We start from the raw sequence: 25,578 nt of genomic DNA, 5'->3' as shown, positions 1-25,578 counted from the left end.
GAATGTGCTGGCCAGGGCAACAGTCGAACATTTTCTATATCCAGAAAGGCCCGTACAGGACATGCAACATGCGGTCGTGCATTATCCTGCTGAAATGTAGGGTTTCGCTGGGATCGAATGAAGGGTAGAGCCACAGGTAGTAACACATCTGAAACGTAACGTCTGAAACGTAACGTCCACTGTTCAAAGTGCCGTCAGTGCGAACAAGAGGTGACCGAGACGTGTAACCAATGGCACCCCGTACCATCACGCCGGGTGATACGACAGTATGGCGATGACGAATACACGCTTCCAATGTGCGTTCACCGCGATGTCGCCAAACACGGATGCGATCATCATAATGCTGTAAACAGAACCTGGATTCATCCGAAAAAATGACGTTTTGCCATTCGTGCACCCAGGTTCGTCGTTGAGTACACCACCGCAGGCGCTCCTGCCTGTGATGCAGCGTCAAGGGTACCCGCAGCCATGGTCTCCGGGCTGATAGTCCATGCTGCTGCAAACGTCGTCGAACTGTTCGTGCAGATGGTTGTTGTCTTGCAAACGTCCCCATCTGTTGACTCAGGGATCGAGACGTTACTGCACGATCCGTTACAGCCATGCGGATAAGATGCCTATCATTTCGACTGCTAGTCATACGAGGCCGTTGAGATCCAGCACGGCGTTCCGTATTACGCTCCTGAACTCACCGATTCCATATTCTGCCAACTTTCATTGGATCTCGACCAGCGGGAGCATCAATGTCACGATACGATAAACCGCAATCGCGATAGGCTACAACCCGACCTTTATCAAAATCGGAAACGTGATGGTACGCATTTCTCCTCCTTACACGAAGCATCACAACAACGTTTCACCAGGCAACGCCGGCAACTGCTGTTTGTGTATGAGAAATAGGTTGGAAACTTTCCTCATGTCAGCACGTTGTAGGTGTCGCCACCGGCGTCAACCTTGTGTGAATGCTCTGAGAAGCTAATCATTAGCATATCACAGCATCTTCTTCCTGTCGGTTAAATTTCGCGTCTGTAGCACGTCATCTTCGTGGTGTAGCAATTTTAATGGCCATTAGTGTAAGTAACTGACATAAACTGACTGAAAATGGCGTGACATAACTGAAACATTATTTTCTCAAGGAAGCATCCTCAAAGTATTTTACTGCCAGACAATACTACCATGAGGCTATCAGATTTTCACGATATTCGTATCACATTATTGATTTTTCCCTGTTTTCTTCAACAAGTGTGTGTGAATTCCTAAGGGATCAAACTGCTGAGCTCATCGGTCCGTAGACTTGCACACTACTTAAACTAGCCTAAACTAACCTATGCTAAGAACAACACACACACCCATGCCCGAGGGAGTACTCCAACCTCCGGCGGGAGGGGCCGCGCAATCCGTGACATGGTTCCTCAAACCACTCTGCCGTTCAACAAGTGTGTTATGATACTGTCATATGTAAGCTGATTCACAATTCATTTTACAAACTTCTAGAGGTTGTAGAGCGGACTTAGTAGATCAAGTTTTACGTACGAACCCATGTCCGGAAACGTTATCCAACGACGCTACAGATCCTCAAAATTATAGGCGCCGGTGCTTGTAAATGTATGTATATATACAGGGTGATCCAGTGATGATGTTACAGACTTTCTAGGATAATTGAGAAGGATAAATGTGCCAATTTGAGGTAAGGGACCCTCAACAGGAAACGAACGAGTCGAAAGTTATAAGCAAAAACCGTTCTGAGGCCTCTGACAGTGCAATATATGTAGTGGTACTGTTGTTGCTAAGATTTTAGGGTAGGCAACTTTCAGAGGTGATAGTATGGACCAAAACAAAAAAAAAAGTTCATAACCATGGGCTCTAGAGTGCATACCTGAGGAGATATGAGCACTTGTTCATCTTCGCTACTGTGGAACACATCTCCTCTATTGAATAAGTGCTCATAGCTCTTAAGGTATGCATTTTAGAGCCCATGTCTGTAACATCATCACGGATCACCCTGTATACACAAACGCTTATAGGCGCTGACTCTCTGTAGCGTCGTTGGACCACGTGTCCGGACATGCGTCCCTGTGCAAAAAGTCCCCTCCTTAGCCTCCAGAAGTGTGTAACATGAATTGTGAAATACGCTGTCCATGTGTTGTCATACTCTCCTCGTTGTTTGCACTACTTTATTTTTCTTTACCTGCTTTCCCAGAAACCGCACCAGATGTCAGTTCTAAAATACTATGTTGCTTCGAAGTGTCGCTTCGGGAAATCTGACTGACTTAACTGTTTCATGGGCTAGACATTGACAATATAGTCCGACGAGAGTAGCCGTTTAGCCTCATTATTTATTTTCTGATATTTAAAGCTGGTTATCACTCACATCTTCAGCTATTAATTCCTGGCAGATCTTCATTGTTTTCGACATGTTTTCCGGATAACTCAACATGAGCAAAGGCGCTGTAAGTGAGTTATCTTCAGCTGTTACTGAAATTGTGTGTTTAGAACGCAAAGTAAAATATCGTGATATATAACAGTATTACATTTATTTTAAGGCGTTTGTGCAAAATATGTCAACACATTTGTAAAAAAGGACGTTTTCTTGGCCAAATTTTAAGCTTCAAAGGCCACATAAAACTCTATCTGTTAGTGTTAAATGATCAGAAACAGTACTAGCGTATACTGTGAACTTCAGTGTGATAAGATTTGAACCAACTGTCAACAACTAAACTGATGACATATTTAAGTTATTTTACCAAGGCAAACAACAAAATGATTCGAAAAAGTCATAAATTTTGTTGTTGGTAGCTGCTTCACAATTTGTCCGCAGCTCGAGGTCGTACGGTAGCGTTCTCGCTTTCCGCACCAGGGTTCCCGGGTTCGATTCCCGGCGGGGTCAGGGATTTTCTCTGCGTCGTGATGACTGGGTGTTGTGTAATGTCCTTAGGTTAGCTAGGTTTAAGTAGTTCTAAGTTCTAGGGGGCTGATGACCATAGATGTTAAGTCCCATAGTGCTCAGAGCCATTTGAACAATTTTGCTTCACAATTTGTCTTACCATGCAGTCTCCGTACCCCCAGTATGTAATCTACTGACTTCTTTCCGAATTCATAAAAGTTTGTACGTCCTTCACCACGCGATTGCCGCGATATTCCATCGCAGAAACTATATGAATTTTCTTACGTACTTACAATAAGAGCCACTCGATCAAAATCCAAAGCCTGTCTTTTGCCTCATTAACGAGCCTCTGCCATTTTTTCCTGTCGGCGTAGTCCATCAATTCCCAGCAATGTTTTTTTCCTGACGTTACCTGATCAACTTTCTCCTAGTCTTGCCCTTGGTCTTATTACATTCCATGTATCCTCCCAGATCCTCCCTTGCAATTTCTCCATCTTGTAGAGATGGATTTAGTTGAGCTCACTTTGGAAGTTCATTAACAGCGATATCTTTGTTACATTATTCAGCTTGAGATGTTAATTTATATTAATTGCATTTATTAATTTTAGAGTAATTTGCACGTGGGTATTGCATTTGCAGTTAAGAGAAAATAAAAAAAAAATAGGTGCACCTACTGCTGGAATGTAAAGAAAACGCATTATAATAATTTTCTCCATAAAATGCATCTGTTTCGGATCACATCTAGACTAACTCCAGTTACTCTTTTCAAACACTTTCAATTAAGAATTTAAATTAGAAAAGAATCCACTAACATGACCATTGCATTAATAATTATCTTAAGGTCGCTTTCCTGGGTTTTATTTAATACTCTGAGACAATTTTAACATTGGCAGTGCCTGGTATTACATAACAGTAGTGAATCTGTGTCATACTGGTGACGGGAGAAAGGCAGCTTGTGACAGGAAGTCGCCAGGTCATACCTGGGCATGTGGCCAAGGCTCCCAGTGTCCGATCGCTTGCGACCACCACCAAAACTAAGTGCGATCTATGAGCAGGCGTAGAAACGCCTCACGTAAGACCTCGCAACTCAGTGTCCCACACCAGGGCTATGATTCTCTCCCGGCATTCTGAATGGCTAGCTCAGATTCTTCGTCTCACTAATCAGATTATTTGTTAACGCCCTTCGTTGCTACTGCGTAATTTCCTCTTTTCCCACGGTACAACTTAGCAAGAATGTTCATTTCTAATAGTATTACTGCTGTAATTTCAATAAATATTAAGTCTGCCAATATTTGCAAAGCTCGTTGCGCTGTTGAGCCTCATCCTTCATTGTGCATTATCGCCTATGTGCAGACCAGCAACAAACGCTGGACTTCCCTGGAGCGTCAATGTCAAGCGAGCTGCCTCCTCCACCTGTGTAAACCCTCTTTCCCCTCCCCCCCCCTTTTTTCATAGGACATTACAATCTCTTCGCTTATATAGCCGTAGCAAGCTAATTACTTTTATTTGACCTGTGTCACTATCTCAGACGCTCCATTCATTTCCCGTAGCTCTTCGTCTTACCTTCGTCTCTACGTATCTTCTCAAACGGGTCCAAGAATCGGACTGAGGATTCGATTTTCGAAGGCCATAATCTTCCTCTCAGTCTTCTGGATTAATGTCCTTGTTTTATCTCTACATTAACCCACTAGTTGTGTTGCTGGTTTGCCGCGCGGAGTGGCCGCGCGGTTAGAGGCGCCATGTCACTGATTGCGCGGCCTCTCCCGTCGGCGGTTCGAGTCCTCCCTCGGGCATGGGTGTTCAAATGGCTCTGAGCACTATGCGACTTTCTTCTGAGGTCATCAGTCGCCTAGAACTTAGAACTAATTAAACCTAACTAACCTAAGGACATCACACACATCCACGCCCGAGGCAGGATTCGAACCTGCGACCGTAGCGGTCGCTCGGTTCCAGACTGTTGCGCCTAGAACCGCACGACCGGGCATGGGTGTGTGTGTTCATCTTACAAGGGAACCTCCCCATCGCACCCCCCTCAGATTTAGTTATAAGTTGCCACAGTGGATAGACCCTGAAAAACTGAACACAGATCAATCGAGAAAACAGGAAGAAGTTGTGTGGAACTATGAAAAAATAAGCAAAATATACACTGATTAGTCCATGTGTAAGATATGCTCTATCAAGGAGAGACACAACTGAGGAGCGCCGTGGTCCCGTGGTTAGCGTGATCAGCTATGGATTGGCAGGTCCTTGGTTCAAGGCTTCCTTCGAGCGAAAATTTTAATTTTTGTATTTTCAGACAATTATCAAAGTTCAGGCACTCACACATAAATCAACTTCGCTCTCCAAAATTCCAGGGCATATTCAGATTTGCTTGGACACATGCAGGATTTGGCGGTCTACACACGGAAAAATTTGAAAAAGTTAAAAAGATATGTTTTGACAGAGCACAGGGAAAAGTGTGCGACTGTGAGACTTTTGGATTCATTTGTTGCAGTTTATGTGACAAACTCTGATGTTTCACCCTAAATCGGGCAACGTAGATGAATCTTTTTACCCATTCGCCAAGTGTACAAGTTAGGTGGGTCGACAACATATTCCTGTCATGTGATGCACATGCCGTCACCAGTGTCGTATAGAATATATCAGACGTGTTTTCCTGTGGAGGAATCGGTTGACCTATGACCTTGCGATCAAATGTTTTCGGTTCCCATTGGAGAGGTGCGTCCTTTCGTCTACTAATCGCACGGTTTTGCGATGCGGTCGCAAAACACATACACTAAACTTATTACAGTGAACAGAGACGTCAATGAACGAACGGACAGATCACAACTTTGCAAAGAAAAATTTTTCGCTCGAAGGGAGACTTGAACCAAGGACCTCTCGTTCCGCAGCTGCCCACGCTAACCACGTGACCACGGTGTTCCTCAATTGTGGCCCTCCTTGATGGAGTATATCTTGCACATGGACTAATCAGTTTGTATATTTTGCTTATTTTTTTTATAGTTCCACACAACTTCTTCCTGTTTTCTCGATTGATCTGTGTTCAGTTTTTCAAGGCCTATCCACTGTGCCAACTTATAACTAAATCTGAGGGGGATGCGATGGGGAGGTTCCCTTGTTAGCATAAGTTAGTTTAAGTAGTGTGTAAGTCTAGGGACAGATGACCTCAGCAGTTTGGTCCCTTAGGAATTTACACACATTTGAACATTTTGTTGCTGGTTTATACATTTAGATCTTCGCTGTCCTTGGAAGAAGCTTGCTGATGATACCATGGGAGAAACGTGGTTTGCTTCGGAGTCAGTCACCACAATTAGAGGAAAGTACTGCATTACACAGCGCAAAAAAGAAGGAAAAAAAACAGGATTCCAAACTGTGACATCGTGTCAGTGGTTGCCGATACGCTTAGAAAGCGGGAGATGTAGCGTTATTTCATTTGGACAAGGATGTGGGAGTGGACAGCTTTTTCTCCAGAATGACAGAGTTATTAAATGGCATCATAGCATGCCACTCTCCTGGCGGTTATGATGGTATAGCCCCATACGGCTGCAGCCGAGAACTTAAAAAAAGTGGATGCTGCTGTGCTCACGCGTTTTGTTGTGACGTCAGAGGGAGGCGCGTTTGTGTTTGACGGCTGAGGGGGCGTGCCGGCCGCACTGGCCGAGGCACGCCAGGTTATAGCGTTCGCCAAGAGGTGATAAGGCCTGCAGACGACTGAAGTATTCACTCCGTGATTGGCAGGCACAGCTGCAGGACAGCGACACGTTAACTCGTGCCTTGGCTCGACGGCTGGAAAAACTCGTTAGCCGTTATCGAGGGGTATGGAAGGGACACCACCCATGGCGGAACCGAGTGACCCGAATGACCGCTGAACAGACATAAATTTAATTCAAAAACCGATATAAGAAATTCACAGAAAAACCATTAACACTTTTAAAAAGAGAAAATTAAGACGAGTACACGAAAGTGTAGTTCAGCGGCCGCAGAATATTTCAACAAACATAAAAAGTCAGTCCTCCGTTGCAACAAGTAAAGTTTTTTTTGGTTCACTTTACCGGTTTTGACAGTTTTAACTGTCATCTTCAGAAGTCAGACTGATTTAAATCGTTGGTAATCCAATGACAAAATAAGAATCGGACGGTAGTATCCTTTGCTACGGAGTTAATAAAATAGAGTTACAGCGCTAAAAATATATGATATGTGCGACGAGTAGCAAACAATGAACTGTCAAGTCTCACATCCTACGTGATTTGAGCCAATTTCACATCTGAAGATGACGGTTTGAGCTGTCGAAAACGACAAAGTGAACCAAATAAAGGTTTTCTTGTGTAGGTGACGACTGACTTTTACCTTCGTTGTTAGATGAGCGTCCTCGATCAAGAAAACAGTTTTTTGTTAGATGTCAAAGGTTTAACAGTCTAAATGGACTTTAAAAATTATCTTCCCAACGCCTTGAAAACTTTTTATAATCTAAGTGTCTACGGATAGAATTCGTGGAGATCTATTAGATTAGAACGTGATAATAATTTACTTATGAACATTATTTGCTTTAAACTACATGCCTGAATAGGCATTGAGTGTATAAAGAAGCGAATTTTCAGCAAAATAATTAATAAAATAATGAAAATAGTGACAACATATCAAATAAGACTTAGCTATCGATGTATAAATGCATTTAGCTTTGCTTGTTTCAAATATTAACAACGAAACTGCTTAAAATAGCGTTTACGCGTAGAAAACACTAAATATTGGGTATGCTTATGAACTTAGCTGAAAACCAAGGACAGCATTGACAAGCTGAGTAAATGTCCATGTTATCTGATGTATCATGCATATGTAGAGTGTAAAACCAAAGATTGTGTAAGAAAAGGGTGGGATGTGAATTTGGCTAATGACAATGCGAGGGCTCAAATAGTCGGCGGTCATCTCGCTCGTTGTCATTCAGTTGTGAGATTTGAAGCAGTGATTAGGTCGCGTTTCAGAAGTGACCGTAAAATTTATAGGTACGAAATTGGAGACTTGTGATATTCGTGCGTGTCTGTAGCGAATACTTAGGAACATGTCCTGGAGTTAACTAGAGTGTGGTCTAACAACGGGACCTCCCCTACTCGTCATTACCGATTTAGTCCATATTTATAGTGTGTGTAGGTCATGGCCAGGCATGAAAATGATCTAGTGGCAGTTCCAGATGGTGAAGCGTTTAGGAAAGAATAGTATGTTTGGCGCTAATCGGCCGGGCATGAGTCATTTACGTTAGCTTAGTTTCCATGCTGTGGTTGCTGCAACAGCCAGTGTAAGGAATGGTAATCCGAAGGTTGTGAAATGTCCCCTTAGAACAATTATACATGACTGTCCTTAAACTGACACACAATATTTTTTAGCGCAACGCAATCTGACTTTCAAAAATCCCTACAAAAGAATGGCCCTGACTAACATTAACCTATACGTTTCACAAATCACGTACCTCACCAAAAATCTTCGTTACTCGAACTACTGCAATACAGCAAGCGCCACTACTGCCAGCTAAATAAAAGATTCAAACTACGGAAGGCACTAACTACTGATAGGCATAGTTAGCAAATGAAAGATTTTAATAGAGAACAAACAATGTATTTACCTTAATAGTCATAAGATATATATAGCAGTTCATGACATCCAGTCTTCCAAATTTCAAAACTCCGCCATTTCTCTCCCCACATCCACCACTGCTGGCGGCTCACCTCCAACTGCACAGCGCTACGCGCTGTTAACATCCAACTGCCCAACACTACAATGGCAGACAACAATGCAAACTAGCCACGGACTGCACACAGCACAGCCAGTAATTTACATACAGAGCGCTACGTGGCGTTACCAATAAGAAAACATAAACAGCCTACTTACAGTTGTGGGGTCGTGTCTCTACACGGGAATTTTCAACTTCTGCGACACTTACACTGCAAACAAACTGAAATAATGGTCAATATATTATACTTATTAATATTTTCATAAAAGGCATGAATAGAAAGGGCAACGGAAAATTCGGAACTACCAATAAATTTCCAGTAAGGGATTGTGAGGCGTAGATGAGTATCCCGTACATAAAATTAGTTTGTTATTTTAAAGTTGATGATCTATATGTGGTGGGATGATATTCGTAGTAAAAACAGGGGAAGCAATAATTTTCTCGGCTTATTGCCACATTTCTACAGTTGTATGTTTGTTTTAAAGCTTTTGTAGAAAAACAGTACTCTTTTTTGTTCCGACAATGCTGTCGAAAAATTAACGTTACTCGGCCGAGAGCTAGCAAGGGAATAATCTTCGTAGCAGTAGCTAGCCAACGATTTTACCTGCAGCTGGAACCTATTGTTCACGTGCAGCTGCCGTAGCGTACTCGAAGCTAAAAATGAAACTAACAGAATACGAAATCCTGTAATCATTAATTACAGTTACTTCTTGGAAAGTAATTTGCAGAGTCCTCGTGGGCGCTGTAAGAACAATGCTTTCTTGGAAATTTATTTGCAATCCCAAGCTTTCCTTCACCTTTACTTTCCATCCATTTCGTGAAAATATTAATCAGTAATATATGTTTAGTATTATTTCGGTTTCTTTGCAGAGTAAATAAAGTAAAAATTTAAAATTCACTCAAGGCCTTGAACCCACGACCGTGGGGTTACCCTTCCCCATTCTTTCCGCTGCTCCAACCGCTTTCAAGGGAACTACGCTAACATAAACGGCTCACGACAAACCCGACCCGCGCCAAAAATGGTATTTTTTGTAAACGCTTGGTCATCTGTCACTTTATTTCTGGTCGAGCTCTACATACACCATAAATTTGAACAAAATCGCTGATGACAAGTAGGCGCCGTGTCCTTGTAAGAATAATTCACGTTGGGTGAACAGCCTATAATTCTAAAGACAGTTGAACTTATGGCTATGATTGGTCAGCCAATGATTACCTTTCATTTTAAAACATCGCTGACGAACTTCGAACTATTTTCGAAGTTTTATCAGGATTTACACGTTAGTTAACGTGGTATGCTGCTCTGGTTTTGTTTTATTTTAAAGCTTTCGCACAGTCGCTAAGTTAATTCGGTGTAGGAAAGAGAGCAATAAAGTCTGTCTTTTCAAGTAACCCAAAAAAATCCAGTGTATTGTGAACATTATTAAATTTTTTCATGCACCGCATATAACATTTCTGCATGCACAGTTTTTATTATTGAATACTGAGTGAGCAATTTTCAAGGGTAATAGCAACAAATGCATTTGATTGCCCCCTAGGCATTAGCGAAGCCGAACAGTAAAAAGGAACCACGCATTCTAGAATCCTCGAGAACAATTAAAATTAGTTTTCAGTATTCAGCGTTATTTCAGTTTATAATTCGTAGATTCGCACGTGGGGGCTCAAGAGCAACAAACAATAACTGCACAGCAATTCATTTCAAACACTGTACAGTTTTACAGTGACCGGGTTCCTATTCACTCTTTAGTCGCTGTGGGTGGAGAATTTTTTGAGAGACGCAACTGAGGATAACACTTAAGCGTCTTACGGAAACGGAAGGAAAAGTACATCAGATTGCACGGACGGGGGTAGTAACCCCCTGCTCCAGAATATTAAATCAGTAGTTGGCTGCTGCACCATCACCATTGGTGTTACAGCCTGTAAAATTGGTAGTTTTGCTTATATCAGAAAATGTTGCCCCGATTAAGAGAGAAACGATTACATTTATTTTATTTTTTATTGGCGGAAGGATAATGTACTGGAGGAATGATAATTAAATGCATAAGATTTGATGATGACACTGTTTTATTAAGAGAAAACGAAAAGGCAATTAACAATATGTTGAAAGAATTGAACACCAGCTGTGGGACATATGAAATGAGGATAGATGTGATGAAGACAAAGGCAATAATTTTTACAGGGCTATCAAGGAAAATATCAGTTAAAATTTTTGACGAATTAGTAGAAAAAGATTATAGCGTCACATATAACAAGTAACGTGACATGCAATCAAGAAATGAAAACAAGCAACTATTTTGAATGAGTGGTAAAGCTGATGATTAAAATGTGAGTGAGGACATGCAGAGCACACAATAGGACTACAGAAAACCTCTACGGAAATACACACTGAAAGCGCGACTACCTGTTACACTTTAGCTCGAGTGCGTAGCAAATTATTAATGCCCTGCATTTATTCCCCTTTATATGATATTTGAGTCATGAACGCGATTTGACTAAGTTAATAAAGTATGACGTACTGAGCAAACTTCCATATCGCAACAGAACGATAAAGGCGTTTTGAACAGAAAGTAAATGAAAGTAACGTATAACTAAGATTTTATACTGTTCTAATACAAGCTTTCAACGTATATGCGTCCCTATTTGTAGGAGAAATACATAAAATACAGGTGTAACTGCACACAGCATATTCTAACACCTATCGGGAAAATGATACAATTTAAAGCAAAATCTCGAAGTATTCGTTACTGAGTACATGTCTCTACGCTGCACTCACTTCATTTGGCTCAAAATCGAGCATAAAATAGTAAAGTAAGTAGACTGCTGACGGCAGTTTACAGGTATATTAATTCTTCTGCAGGCAGTTCATTTTAAATACGCTGACGAAAAACATCGCATCACCAAGAAGGAGGTGTGAGACATAAACGAAAGTTGGTAGCTGTGTCTCTGCATCTCAGAGATGATGTCTATTCAAATTTCGCCCCAGTCGCAAAAGAGTGGCGCAGTAGAAACATCTGGCAGGAATTAGCCACTGTACATGATTACTGGCAGTAGTTAATCACTTTAATATGTTAGCTAGACAAATGTACTCCCGAAATTTCATTACTCTTCATTAATTGCTTTTTGGTATTGCGATTTTTTCCATCTGTGTGCTGTGATCTCATCTGCTACGAATGTGAACCAAGGTAAGTAAGCACATGTGGAAACGAGCATGAAAGTTCGTAGGACTGAAAAATGACTTAAAGAGGGAAGTAATTGCTAAGACATTTTAATTTCAGCTCTTCTTCTTCTTCTTTTAGTGTTCAACCCTGAGGTTGGTTTGCAGCAAAGCGCCATTCCTCTCTTCTGTTGCCTTCCTTTTCATTTCCACGTATGTGTTACATCCAATGTCATTCATGATCTGTTGCATGTATAATATCCTTGTCGCGCCCGCCGATTCCTTCCCTCAATAGCTCCTTCTGCTATTGTTCCAATGATGTTGTTGTGTCATAGGATGTGCCCTACAAGTTTCACTCTTCTTGTTTGGATGTGCCTCCACAGAGATCTGGTTTCCTGCACTCTTCCAAGCACCTCTTCATTTATTACTTTTTCTCTCCAGGTGATCTTCATCATCCTTCTATAGCACCACATCTCCAGGACATCTAGCCGTCTTCTCTCTTCTCTTCCCATTGTCCAAGTTTCACATCAGTATAGGGCTACACTCCAAACGAAAGCTTTCACGATACGTTTTATTTTCAGACTAATGTTCTTGCTAGTGAATAAGTTCCTCCTCCGATTAAATGCAATATTGGCCCTTTGTATTCTGCTCGCAATTTCTTTCCGCCTTCTACCATCTTGTGTGATTTTGTTTCCCAGGAAAGTAAATTCCTCTATCACTTTCTCCTCTTCTCTTCCAATTTTCATTCTCAGTGGTTCATATTCTGCTCCTGTAATGCATACCATAACTTTAGTCTTTTTCTTGTTGATTGTCATTCCATACTGATTACATAGAATCCTTTCCATTGTTCTGAGGACTTCCTCTAGATCTTCTTTTGTCTCCGTGACTACAGAAATATCACCTGCATAACGTAGCATGTCTATCTTCTGCCCATTAATTTTGATCACCACCTCAGTAGTTTCTCGAACTTGCTCTACAGCTTCATTGATGCAAGCATAAGAGGAGAGAGAGCACATCCTTGTCTTACCCCTTTTCTGATATATACTTCTTGTTACTGGTGACAGTTCCTAATCACTGCCACCTTATTCTTATAGAAACTGAATATCACACGGATATCTTTGTACTTCATTCACAGACTGTGTCGCCTGGCCACCAAGAGCTGTTGCAGGACGATTTGATTCACGGATCCAGTTATATGGCTCCTTCCGTGTATAGCGATTTTACGACTATGACGAGTGGGGCCTGAAGATGGCATGAATGTAATGCTGAAACTGGTAGCACATAGAAGTTCATAAAATAAAATAAATTTCTACAATACATACAGCTGTTGGTAAATTATTGCATCAAGAACTACCTACATATGGTTAACTAGTTATTTTCGGGCCGTCTGCGAATCTTTAAAGAGCCTAAGTCAATCCATTTGGATGGATGTCGTGAATACGTTGCTAATCTATGATATTTCACGTTTGGGGAGCAGATGGATGTTGTAATAAGTGAGTAGCTGGTTAGGTCACGTGCTCAACGGGTAATCCCTAGATTTTACTCCACTGTCATTCATAATAGTACTGTTAGTGGTTTTGGAGAGCTAGTGTACCTGACAGCTAGAGAAGGTTTTGCCATTACACATTACCGCCGCATTTTTCGTCACGCCTCGAGAAGATTCGGTGAGAATTGCTCCGCCTTTCATGTACACGGTGCCTGCAGCCAGAATGGCCGCAGCCGGAAATCGCAAAGTCACTGGAACACGATCCCGCCCGTGGAGAGATGGCCCGCGATATATGCTGGCGCCAATGCGCTGTTCCACTGGCGCGGCCGACGAGTTCTAAAAATGATGGATCAAGCGCTGCCATTCCCAGGCGTCCCGCCGTAGGTTCTCTCTTCGCGAGGCCACATTTCCGACGCTCGTTCCGGCCGCAGCACGACGTAAAATTTTCTTTAGTTACGACCGAAGGCGTTCGGCCGCTCCACGGCAGATCCGTATCGGCCTGATGTATTGTATAATAAGATCTGGAACAACGAAACTAGACATTAATATTAACGAGGCGCTCTATTACGTTCGCGGGTAAATAAATAGAGGATGGCGCGCCAAATATGGCGGTTCCTATATTGCACACATGAGTTGCATTTCTTTACAGTCCATTTGTATTTCGTGAAAAGAGATAGCGCGCAGCGGCGCGGCGGGCTGCCGCAGGCGAGGTTCGCGTCGGCCAATCTCTCGCTACGTGACGCGCATGCTCCGCGCTGCTCATTACTCAATTACTTAGCGGCCCGCGGAAACCTGTTACAGCTGAGGGCGAGCACGCACCCACAACTATGTAAGGCGCCAAATCCCGCGTGGGAAGCCTGAGAACAGCTTCAAGAAGTGGATCTTGCTGCAAGTGGGACGTAGCTACTGCAAACGTCGCGACTCGTTGAATGGCTGATTGCCCTCTGTATTCAGCTAGATGGAAGGAAGGAAGATTGGGTTTAGCGTCTCGTTGACATCGTGGTCATTAGATGCGTTGCACAAGCTCGGAATGTGGCAGGCATGGGGAAGCAAATCGGCCGCCCCCTTTCAAAGGAACCATCCCGGCGTTTGCCTGGAGCAATTTAGGGAAATCACGGAAAATATAAATCTGGATGCCGGACGCGGGTTTGAACCGTCATCCTCCCGGACGCGCTACCACTGCGCCACCTCGCTAGCTGCACGCAGAACTACCCACCGCTAATCAATGTCAATGTCATTAACGTGATCTGATTACGGCTGCAGGCTCTGAGTTGAACTTTGTCCGCCAATGGCAATGTTCCAGGTCCGAGTGCCAGTCCAGCGCGTATTTTTTAATCTGACACGAAGTTTAAATTTGTAAACAGTTTTCGAGTACGTAATTAATGCACTAAATCATAAATTCTAGCAACTAACTAAAGCACAGTGAGTCGGATATGGCTGAAATACTGAGGCCGGCCGGCCGGAGTGGCCGTGCGGTTCTAGGCGCTACAGTCTGGAACCGGGCGACCGCTGTGATCGCAGGTTCGAATCCTGCCTCGGGCATGGATGTGTGTGATGTCCTTAGGTTAGTTAGGTTTAATTAGTTCTAAGTTCTAGGTGACTGATGGCCTAAGAAGTTAACTCGCATAGTGCTCAGAGCCATTTTGAAATACTGAAAACGCAAAACTGATGCACTAAGATGACGATAATTAAAATAGCATATGATCCTCTCAATCATGTACACGTTTATTCTCAAGCACACGAAACTAAAAATGTTGCGAGTATGTTTACGATATGAAAAATTAGTAGCGGTATTCATTTTTATATGCACGCCAGGGTATAAGGACCATCGGAAGACATGGCGCTTCAGTGTAATACTGGTGTTCAAAAAGTCTCTCCGCAGTGCCGTATGATTGTTAGCAACGCGTGCCGTATGCCGCAGTGAATATACAGAAATGAAACTCAGTGAAACATAAGTTATTAATTTATTGAATATTCATTTCTACTAACAAATTGGGTTCACATTCAATGTTGAAAGTGTCCCCCCTGTTGTTGAATACACAAGTCAATTCGTCTAATCGTGTTTCCAAACACAAGCTGTAACATTTCTTCTGTAACAGAAGCAGTGAAAGTGGATACTGCAGTTTTCAGTTCATCGATGGATTTTGGACGATTTTTATAGACAGTTACTTTCGCTGCACCCCGGAAGAAAAAGTCAGGTGGTGTTCGGTCAGGCGATGGTGCAGGCCAAAGTCCCTGTGAAATTATGCGATCAGCAAAAACATCAGCAAACAGTGACATTGAAATGCGAGCTGTATGCGCGGTTGCACCATCTTGTTGAAAATAACCGTTCAGTATTTCACTTAAGACAAGTTCTCCTATGAATGGATACAGAATATCACTGCAGTATCGTTGTGCGTTTATTGTTTCGTTGAAAAATATTAGACCCACAATCATACGGCACTGTGGAGAGACCTTTTGAACAACCCGTATAATAACTGTAAAAATAATTTCTGATTTCTCTCTTTTTTCAGATAATTGTTAACATATAAACGCAATCATTCTTATTTAGATTGGCCGGAACAGTCGATGGCAACCGCTACAACCAGTTTTACAAGGGCATGTAAGCATGTGCGCTTCAACTGAGCTTTATAATGCGCCATTTACGACACTTTGTAGATGAGACTTTTATCCATTGTAGATGTGGAACACTGCGACTGTGGTGTGAAAAGGTTTTCAGAAATTACTGCAACCAGTCGCCTTTTATGTAGATGTATTTTATTTAACCATGACCGGTTTCGAGCTGCCTAGCAACTCATCATCAGATGGTATATACATTTAGTGCTTTTTTGTACCCATTGTGTGGGTGGTTGAGTATCTGTGGCTAGACAGAAACGAGAACAAATAATCGCTACATGTGGTACAGTATCACGAAATATTTACAGCATAATTTATGTTTAACGTATAAGAGCAAATAATCACTACATGTGGTACAGTTACATGAAATATTTACAGTTCAATTTACGTTTTGAGGTGTTACTTACAGATAAATCTTTCTGCAGGTATATATATCTCTTTTAGGACGTATTTTTGAAACCATTGTGTCTTGTTTTCCCAAATTCACAAGTTAAAACTTTCACTAGATGTATATTACTTTTATGAGGCACTGTTGTAAACATATATCTTGTTTTTCGTAAACATCGCTGAACACACTTAGCCACAGATACGAATACAGGATTTACACATTATAAACAAGCCAACGATTGCAATATAACTACAGTATCAAAGATTTCAAGTTGACCAGAGGCATTATTAGTCATCGCACACACTGACAAGAGATTTGTCTTTATTACATAGAAAATAAATGTAAATTAGCTTAAACTATTAAAATGTTTATTTATAAATTAACTGTGCAATTTTAACAGGTATATAAAACTAAATTTTTTACATTATATTTCAGTTACATTTAAGATTATTGGTATTGAGAGTATTATGACAGCTAATTTCTTGCTCCTTCCATTGGCTGATCTTGGCATATGATGTCAGGGATGAGAGGTTGATGGTTAACTTGAAATAATAAGTAATGCTGGTACTTGAAAGGGTGTGGAAAAGGAGTTGGCGGTGGGGGGGGGGGGGGGTTGTTTTTTTAGTGGTACAAGCTTTTATGTGTGTGTGTGGGGGGGGGGGCATTTTGTTTCTGAATTACTGTTTAGTTTTTAAGTTCAAAGAATCCTTAAAATTCTGAAAGAAGGAGTTATTCGCCAATTCTGTCTGCTCATTTAAAATGGTATGTGGGGAATTATGTTTGTGGGTGAAAATCTCTAATTGTTCGAGAAGATCCATCTTGAATCCCTTGTCTACAGTGTGTAGGATTTGAAGGTTAGTTTTAATGTCTGTTATGGAATGTTTATTATCTGCTAGATGGGTAGCAAAAGTGGATCTATTTAAGTTGTTTAGGCGAAGTGCATCAGTGTGCTCTTTGTATCGGATCTCAAAATTTCTACCTGTTTGCCCTATGTAGTAGCAGGAGCAGCTGTCACATCTTAATTTATATATACCAGATTTTTGGTAGGGTGTGCTGGCTATTTTGGTGTTGTGGACTATTTTGTTCTGTATTTTGTTGTTAGTGTGAAAACTTATTTTGACATTATGTGGTTTGAATAGCTTAGCAAGTTTGTATGAGATATTGCCGAGAAACGGCATACAAACGAATTTGGTTTCTTCTGCTACTGAGGTCTGGCTTGCTGGTTTTGCTTTGTTAGATATAATGTTTTTATCTAATTTTTCAATTATGCTTGGGTCATAAGCATTGTTTGATGCTATTGTTTTTAATATATTGATTTCTCGCCACCATGTTGAATAATGCTTATCATGCAGCCACAGGACGTCGTGTTACGACTCAAACTGTGCGCACTAGGCTGCATGACTCGCAACTTCACTCCCGACGTACATGGCGAGGTCCATCTTTGCAACCACGACACAATGCAGCGCGGTATAGATTGGCCCAGCAAAATTTCGAATGGACCGCTCAGGATTGGCATCACGTTCTCTTCACCGATGAGTGTTGCATATGCCTTCAAACAGACAATCGTCCTAGACGTGTTTGGAGGCAACCCAATCAGGCTGAACGCCTTAGAGACACTGTCCAGAGAGTGCAGCAAGGTGGAGGTTCGCTGTTGTTTTGGGGTGGCATTATGTAGGGCAGACGTACGCCTCTGGTGGTCGTGGAAGGTGCCATAGCGGCTGTACGATACGTGAATGTCATCCTCCGACCGATAGTGCAGCCATATCGGCAGCATATTGGCGAGGCATTCGTCTTCGTCGACGATAATTGGCGCCCGTATCGTGCACATCTTGTGAATGACTTCCTTCAGGAAACTACATCGCTCGCCTAGAGTGGCGAGCATGTCCTCCAGACATGAGCCGTATCGAACATGCCTGGGATAGACTAAAAAGGGCTATTTGTGGGCAACGTGACCCACCAACCACTTTGAGGGATCTACGCCGAATCGCCGTTGTGGAGTAGGACAATCTGGACCAACAGTGCCTTGATAAACTTGTGGATAGTATGCCACGACGAATACAGGCATGCATGAATGCAAGAGGATAGCTACTGGGTATTATAGGTACCGGTGTGTACAGCAATCTGGTCCAGCACCTCTGAATGTCTCGCTGTATGGTGGTACAACATGCAATGTGTGGTTTTCATGAGCAATAAAAAGGAAATAATGTTTATGTTGAAATGGCTCTGAGCACTACGGGACTTAACATCTGAGGTCATCAGTCCCCTAGAACTTAGAACTACTTAAACCTAACTAACCTAACTAACCTAAGGACATCACACACATCCATGCCCGAGGCAGGATTCGAACCTGCGACCGTAGTGGTCGCTCGGTTCCAGACTGAAGCGCCTGGGACCGCTCGGCCACAGAGGCCAGCCGTTTATGTTGATCTCTATTCTAATTTTCTGTACAGGTTCTGGAACTCTCAGAACCGAGGTGATGCAAAACTTTTTTTTGATTTTCGTATTACGACCCTAGATCTGTGAAGAAAGAGGAATGTATCTGGTGTGGGAAGTACAAGGTGTGGTTTACGAAATTTGTGTGGATGCTGCTGGCTGGAAACAACTGCACTGTGGGAAACGCATGTAGCAACTACTGGAACAGTTAAAAAGTATTGTCTACCGTATTTTGTACAACTATATGCCAATTTACAATGTTTCACATTGCCCCATTTACGATTCAAATAGCACCACCAATCTTTATTTTTTCGTTTCTTGAACGTTTTAAATTTTTATTTATTCAATAAAGAAGAATAGAGTCTATTGCAATTTACCTTCATCATACAAAACTTATAACTATGATCTATTCACCATTACAATTTAAGATTTGTAATGAAATGTTTACTACCTCTTTCGAGCCCAAAATTTAAAATGAGTCACTCAGCGCTACCTTACCCTATGATATTTTCTGAGATGGAGATTGGTTAATAGTCCAGCATTTACCAAATGAGAGTGGAAAACTGACTAAAAATCACAGTGAGCCTGGCCGGGCTGGCACAGCGACGGCCATGGTCTTTAATCCACCATCCGGGCAGGTTCACTTCCCTGCCGCACAAGCTAGTGCGCTACGCCTCAAGCTATACGTGCAAAACTCATACGGCTTCTTACAAGGGAAACTCCCCATCGTACCCCCCTCAGATTTAGTGGTAAGATGGCCCATTGGGTAGCCCATCAAAAACTGAACTCAGTTAAAGTATGAAAACAAGAAGAAGGTGTACTGAACTGTGGGAAAATAACCCAAATAGAAACAGTGAACGGTCCAAGATTAATATGTGCAACATCGAGCGACTTTGGATGGTCGTGGCGTCGTAGTCGGGTGGTCACGGCGTTAGAGTCGTACTTTTTTTATTATTACTATTCCACAAAATTATGAACTGTCCGTCCGGTAATTGACTTGTTTGTTCGCTGTATTCAAATTTGTGTCTGTATTGTTGTGTAACGTCCGTTAGCAACAGCGACGTGTAACGAAGGGACCTCCTATTTGTTTTACTCTAGTACTACATGTTATCACTCTTGCCTTCCGGTGTGGAAGTTTTGACTCTTGGATTCCTTCGTTGTAACATAATTCACAACCATTCATTTGGTGTTTCCATTTCTGTGAGAGGTCTATGAGGCATCTCGCCCGCTCTCACTATTCATCACATTTACTTGAGGACTCATATGCTAAACCAGTGTACACTCCCCATCGTTCCCTCCTCAGATTTAGTGGTAAGATGGCCCGTTGGATAGTATGACAACTGCCAAGACTACAAAAGGGGAGCAGATACATCAATAACCGGACGGGCAATTCATAAATGTGTGAAAAACAAGGGCATGAGAGAGGCTCGAACACGGATCTCCCGTTTTGTAGTTCAACACCGCAACCACACAACCACGACATCGTGGTTTTTAAAAGCCGCTTGATGTTGCATATCTTGAACTTGGACCTTTCAGTGTTCCTGTTTAGCTTTTTTTCAGAGTTCAGCACACCTTGCTCTTGTTTTCATACTTGATCTGTGTTCTGTTGTTGGCGGGCTGCCCACTGGACCATTTTACGACTAAATCTCATGGGGGTGCGATGGGCAGTTTCCCTTGTTAGTATTACGACTATATGCTAAAGGGATGTGGCGGTCTTCAGTAGCTTACCGCTAATCTTGTAATTCGATAGTTTCGTGCTCTTTCTCTTTATTATGGAAACTTTAGTATTTATCCGCGTTTAAAGAGCATTCATTACACCAAGCGCATTTCTTTTGTAAGCCAGTTTGTATTTTTATGCGATCGTTGAACGACGATGCTCTCTTGTAGGCAACAGTGAGCAATCTGATAGTGCTGTTGCCCCTGATTATGAAAAATCGCTTACGCGTATTGAGCGGACTCATTACGCTTCATTGGGGCACACCCGATGTTGCTTCCGTTTTTATTCTGTCTGTCCTGTACAATGTACAGGAATCTGTTGGTAAACATTTCTTTGAATCAATTCATTATTTGTGAAAATACACAGTAAGACTGTGTCTTTTTTGCTAACCGAAATGTGGGAAAGTGTCGATCACATTTGGGAAAACCAGGAATGCAGAATGTACTTCCTCACATGCATCTACTGCTTACAAGGTGCGAGTATTACGAGTGATTAAAGTAAGCTGAGTTCCACACTTGCGGTTTTTCCTGCACTACTGCTGATTGTTTGGGAGAAGTTTCTGTTCCTCCATGAACGTAACCATTGTGGAGTTTCAGTATGCTCTATGAGCCTGCATCGATTTGTATACAGGGTGCACCGCTCAAATCCAGACAAATGTCAATTTGAGTTTCCCGCCGTATCGTAGTTCCGCCGGAGGTCGCGATTGGCATTCTTGAAAGCCATAGGTCAGAACCTCAAAATGGCCGAGAAACGCGGCGTACAACCGAAGTGCCACGAATATCGAAAGTCTTCGCGCTTGACGTTCGCCCACTGAAATAGTGCGATGCTTCGGGTACCCGAGATCAACTGTATAAGATATTGAGACCAAATATAATGCTTCCGAGAAGTCTGGGGTTCACGTCCTATGTGTTGTGTCCAGTGAGGGTGATATCGTGCCGTCAGATTTTTTAAAAAAGACAAAAGAAGTTTATCTACACGTTTTGACGATTGTCGTGAAACCGTTGATGGTAACTGTGGCCTCGGGGAGACAATATGTCTTTCAACAGGGCGGTGCACCGGCTTGTACGAGCTATTTAGTCCAAACTGGCTCTCGGATAACGTTGACATGTTCTGGTCAAAGGAGTTCTGACCCACGAATAGCTCGTATTTGAACCCCCTCGACTACTATGTTTGGAGCGTAGTCAAAAGAGTTACAAATAAGGCACCCTAATGTCGCATCTCTACGCACCGCTATCCATACAGCATTCGCGGATATGGACAGCGCTGTTTTAAAGAGTGCGTGCGATCGCTTCGGACAAAATTGGAGGCAGTCATTGCGGCTGAAGGGAGCTACATCGAGTAATGTTACTCTTGAAAGATACCACCAAGGGATTTTAATTTTCATTTGTATTTTGTTTTAATAATTTGCTTTTAAAAAAAGTTTCATTTGTCTGGATTTAAGCGCCGCTGCTTGTATACACGTTTTCTGACCGACTGAGCCACAGGTGTGTGTTGGCACACAAGTTTAGGCAGTCATCAGAGATAAGAAATGTGTTAGATGGGAAACATCACGTAAGCACTAAACACGATCAAGACTCTGCAAGGGCTAAGACTTTGACTGATAGTGACCATAGAAGCATGCACTACGGGCTGATCAACAAGACATACTTATCATCTATTGCAGAGAACTACACTTGTAGCTCAGCTTAGTGACAGAACGATCCCTCGAGCTGCTCTATGATGAGATTATTAAGATTGTGCTGTTGGGTAGAAGTCATAGATTGCAGGAACGAATTCATCCACTGGTACAAACAATGTTGGCGTTGGTGTATATATCAGTGTGATAAAATTTTACCGTGCGATGAGTTAGGGTACATGATATGGCACGAAGTAGGACGTAGACGTGTCAGGTAATAATCACCATCACATTCACTACTGCCTGCAGTCCTCCTGCGGGTTTCTCGGTGCATTACGGTCTTCAGCTATCGCTTCTATATATCCGTATGTCGTCTACCCATCTTCCATTAGATCATCTCTTCGGTCTTGTCTTGTATTTTAGAATTCCCCAAGGAAGCGATAGTCATTCGCATTATGTCTTACCACCTCCATTCCGATTTCATTACTGTCACGATTAAGTCTTTCGCTCCAGTCTATTCCCTAATCCATTTCACTGTGTTCCTGCGACTCCTGCTAAGTACCAATGAGCTTCTCTCCAGTGATCGCATCGAGGGAGGTGAAGTAATTAGAACATTGGACTCACATTCTGAAGGACGGCGATTCAAATCCTTATCCGACCACTTTGGTTTTCCGTGGTTCCCTAATCGGCTGAAGGAAAACGCCGAAATGGTTGCTTTGTCCGAATTACTTCCCTATTCTTCTCCAGTCTGATCTTCCTTCCTGTCTCCGTGGCAGCGTGTTGTTTAAGTTTAGACGTTGCTAACGACGCGCTGCGGCTTTTTACGGATGGTCTGTAGCAGTAATAAATTATACAGGGTGTCCAAAGAGGAATGGTCAGTATTCACGGATATGACAGGAACGATCATACGAAGCAAAACGTCTGGTAAACGTGGGCTCTAAAATGGATACCCTAAGAGCTATTAGCACTTGTGCAGTAGAAGAGATGTACTTCATAGTTGTGGAGATGAATAAATATTCATAGCTCTTAAGATATGCCTTGCATAGCCCATGTTTACTAGACTCTTTTACTTCGAGTGATCGTCCCTGTCATATCCCTGCATACTGACTATGCTATTGGGACACACTGCATACACAACCATTCTGGGTGAATCAGTGTATCTGTTCTTGAAATTCGTATCAAAATCCATACAGCAGTTCCTGAGATTAGGCTTCACATACAGACAGAAAACTAGGCGGGGGACTTCAGTTTAAAACATTTAGTGATTTCCAAGATTACAGAATGCATGAGAATTGCATGTAGCTTCTTTAAGGATTAATGACAATGCAGTGTCTGAAAACTGTTAGTGGAAAACGTCAATGGCTTCTGACTTTGAATGTAAAGCATTTCCTGTCGTTATCCATGTCATTCTGTAACCACATTTGTTAGAAATATTACCAAACTTAACTGTCCTCTGCGGTTTACTATTGCTAGCTTTGGACGATGGTAAAACGAAATCAGGTGTCCATGGAAACATTTGCGATAATTTCATACATTCCACACGCTGTTAACTGTTCGGAACTGGACTTTTTCCTGTTTCGAAAAGTACACACTCTTGTCGAGAAAAACAGGGTAGATGCATTGTGGTTCTAAGAAAAACAGGTGAGTGTATTTTCTCGACCAGCCCAAAGCCCCAACTCGAACTACATCAGTCATCTCCGGCATGAGCTAGTGTCGGTAGAGTGGAAGAGAATTTCGCTCGAAAAACCGACATCAAAGGTAAAAGTAGCTAAAGGAGGCCCAGCTCGCTGTTACACGGCTGGCGTCCTTAAACGTGCATGTCCGCAGATTTGTGGCTACGAAGTTTCATTTCAGTAACGGATACGTCGTTCTTGCCATGCAGTCTTTCCCTGAACTGGCGCCGTTTCGTGCTCTGTGGATGAGGCGGTTAGTGCGTAAGGTAAAGACAAATGAGAGTCGGAAGTGGCCAGGGTCGGCCTCGCTACGCTGGTTTTGCAGTGTGCTGCGGTTATTCGTAGGCGCTACGTAGCCTCGAAACTCCTCAGGTTTCTTTACAAATCTGCAGCTGTTGCTGTAATATTATCTACTTGGCTGTGAGGGGTAACGTAGTTCACACATCAGAGTGAATAAAGAAACCACCGGCATTTGTCTTCTGATTAACTTGCAGAATGTGTGGCACTGTATCGGAAACTGCCTTGTATCCCTCCCCCTTTCTGCTAGTAAGCACGTATGGAATCACATTTTTAAATTGTAGTAAGTACTTGGCTTGTCTAAAAATGTAGGATCAAAGATAGCTATAGCTTGTCCTTCAGTTTCTAGAAACCAGAGCCCCAGATTTGTTTGCAGTCTTATTAAGCTCTTCGGAAGGAGTCGTGTTACTGAACTATCCGCATCTGCCTGCTTCTCTCTGAGTCTGCCGAACTACTGTCTCCCCCCCCCCCCCCCCCCCAAAAAAAAACACCCTCAAGGACTGTGTTCAATGGCACCAGACTTTAATATGTGCTGTTCAATGGCACCAGACTTTAATATGTGCATTCTGAGGGGTTGTAGTGGTAGTGATTCATTTGTTATGGTCATTGGCCATCAGATGGCGCTCAGGAATTCAGACGGCGTACTCTCTGTTTTGACTCTGCTGGCAGTAACTGTGTTGAGTTTAAGGTGAACAGTGTTTGCAACATTCGTTCTAGGGTGCAACAATGCCCCACGAATGGGTGTGTACTCAGCCTCCGCAGCTGGGTGGACATCTCATACGGCTGCCACGAGGAGGGCCTGGGTTCACTTCCAGGTGTCCCCAAGGATTTTTCTTTGGTGAGAGGACTGGTACGGGGTGCACTCAGCCTCATGGTGCCAACTGAGAATCTACTTGACCGAGTAGCAGCAACTCCATGGTCAGAAAAATCTGTAAAATGGCCGGGAGAGAGGTGTACTTACCACATGCCCCTCCATACCACATCCGATGACGTCGCAAGGCAGAGGATGACATGGAGGCCGGTCGACATCACTTAGGCCTTTTAGGCCTGAAGTCAACGGCCTTGCCGCAGTGGATACACCGGTTCCCGTGAGATCACCGAAATTAAGCGCTGTCGGGCGTGGTCGGCGCTTGAATGGGTGACCATCCGGGCCGCCATGCGCTGTTGCCATTTTTCGGGGTGCACTCAGCCTGGTGATGCCAATTGAGGAGCTACTCGACCGAATAGTAGCAGCTTCGGTCAAGAATACCATCATAACGACCGGGAGATAGGTGTGCTGACCACACGCCCCTCCTATCCGCATACTCAACTGGTCCGGATGGGCCACTTGTGGCCTGAAGACGGAGTGCATTTTTAGGCCTGAACGAGGAGCTCCTTTTTCTCGACATTGTAGACTTGACTACACTCTTTGAAATTTTGAAGGTACTAGGCGTAAAATGTACGAACCGAAGAATGTTTACAACTTGTACACAAAAGAAACTCCAGTTTCGAGAGTCGAAAGACATGAAAAGGTAGCCATAGATTAGAAGGAAGTGGGACAGAGTTTTAGCCTGTCCCTGACGTTATTAAATCTGTACACTGAGCAAGCTGTAAAGGAAA

This window comes from Schistocerca piceifrons, chromosome X, assembly GCF_021461385.2.
Source record: "Schistocerca piceifrons isolate TAMUIC-IGC-003096 chromosome X, iqSchPice1.1, whole genome shotgun sequence".
NCBI classification, from domain to species: Eukaryota; Metazoa; Arthropoda; class Insecta; order Orthoptera; family Acrididae; genus Schistocerca; species Schistocerca piceifrons.
Note: the sequence above shows the minus strand (reverse complement) of the source record.